This window comes from Tigriopus californicus, chromosome 2 (genome assembly GCF_007210705.1).
Source record: "Tigriopus californicus strain San Diego chromosome 2, Tcal_SD_v2.1, whole genome shotgun sequence".
NCBI classification, from domain to species: Eukaryota; Metazoa; Arthropoda; class Copepoda; order Harpacticoida; family Harpacticidae; genus Tigriopus; species Tigriopus californicus.
In genome coordinates, this window is record NC_081441.1 from 1,212,264 (window position 1) to 1,213,777 (window position 1,514).

General features: G+C 40.5%; 1 long non-coding RNA gene across 1 annotated transcript in view; it reads right to left on the reverse strand.

Moving 5' to 3' along the window:
• Positions 1-303: 303 nt before the first annotated feature.
• LOC131876937 (uncharacterized) overlaps positions 304-1,514 on the reverse strand; it is a 2,773-nt gene continuing 1,562 nt past the window's right edge. The window contains exons 3-5 of the long non-coding RNA XR_009372832.1: positions 790-840; positions 529-668; positions 304-453 (exon numbers count right to left, since the gene is read on the reverse strand). This is a non-coding gene — a long non-coding RNA (uncharacterized LOC131876937). The remainder of the gene's footprint in view (positions 454-528; positions 669-789; positions 841-1,514) is intronic.

Sequence of the window (1,514 nt, forward strand, 5' to 3'; positions counted from 1 at the left end):
ACTTCCCGTCAAGTCAAAATTCACCTCATTACATTCGTCACGTGTGGCATCCACAATCACTGGAAAAAAACGTGGATTCAAACAATGATTGAGTCAAGCATCGTGTTCAATCTTACTGTGTTGTCCAGTGTTGAATCCACAGATGAGGGGTGGGGCAAAGTTTCCTGGGGCCGTGATGGTGAAGGTATCAGTGGTACAATCGCCAATGGCGCCTCCTGAAATGGGGAGAGCGGCTCTTAGGGATGATATTTTACACAATAGATCATACGTCTTGCATTTGTTTCTAGGCGACAAATTGGTTCAAATAATTTGAATATTTGACCCTTGAAGATTTCAAATTACAAGTATATGTAGTGATGAATGACCATCCTTTCATTTACCTTGCGTAGTAGGTGCACCTACGGCAGCATCAGAATTTGCACTAGCTGTCACAGGACCATTGATGTTGAAGCTCTGGAAAAATATCGGAAACCCAAAGGTTTGAACCGCTTACTCAGTATTTTCTTTTGCCTCACTTGGAAATCTCACCGTAAAGTCGAACCGAAGGCGACAAATGTTATTATTGCAAGGACAAATGGTGTACATACAAGGGCTAATTGGGTTGGTACTGGTAGGTTGGACAATGTAGGTACAATTCTCGGAGCTCATACCTCCACAACTCAAGGCAACTGAAACAACAAAAGCACCAAAAGCAACATAAGATCAACTCTGTACTAAGGATGATACCCGAAGGTAACATGAGTCATTCTGGTAGCAACAAAAACGGTCCGATTTTTAAAGAGAACTTACAAGCACAACAAACGCCAAAACCACCCGCGCAAGTGCCCAAGGAAGTTCCTCCTAAAATGAGGAACAGATAGACGGTGGGAGCCATTTTTCTATGAGAAATGCCTCGGAAAACTCGAAGAGGCCATTGAGCAACAGACAAAGCAAGTGCCATTCTAACATTGTTTTTACTAGAGAATGTAGCGACGACGTGTTTTAAATAGAACATAATTAGTTTATTTGAAATTGAATTAAGCCCTTCGGCAATAATTATTGCGCAGGATCTTTTTAAAGGCCGAAACTATTTCCTCTATAAATGGGCAAAGGTAGAAACCCCCTTTTATGCGCAGACTTTTAGAGTTTTTCGAGACATTTTTTTTGAGATCCTATTTTTAGAAGTTCGTACTGCAAGCTAACAAATTAAGATGCTTAATTGACAATCTAAAATGCAGAACAAAAAACAAGCCAGGATATTCTCAGGGTGACCGGACAACTCGACCCAGTATTGGAAGTAAACCGACATAATAAATCTATCTATCTAACTATATTGGCAAAACAATCTTACTTATTGAACAAAACTTAAGCTTGATTATTTAAAATTCAATTTGCCTGCATAGATGATAGCATGATAAATACATTAATCAAGAAATCCGAACCAAGAGACGGGATGTGGAGTAGGGGTTCGTGCAGTTTCCTAGCATGAGAGAGGTCCCCGGTTCGATTCTCCTCCCTGACCTTTCTCTACGAGA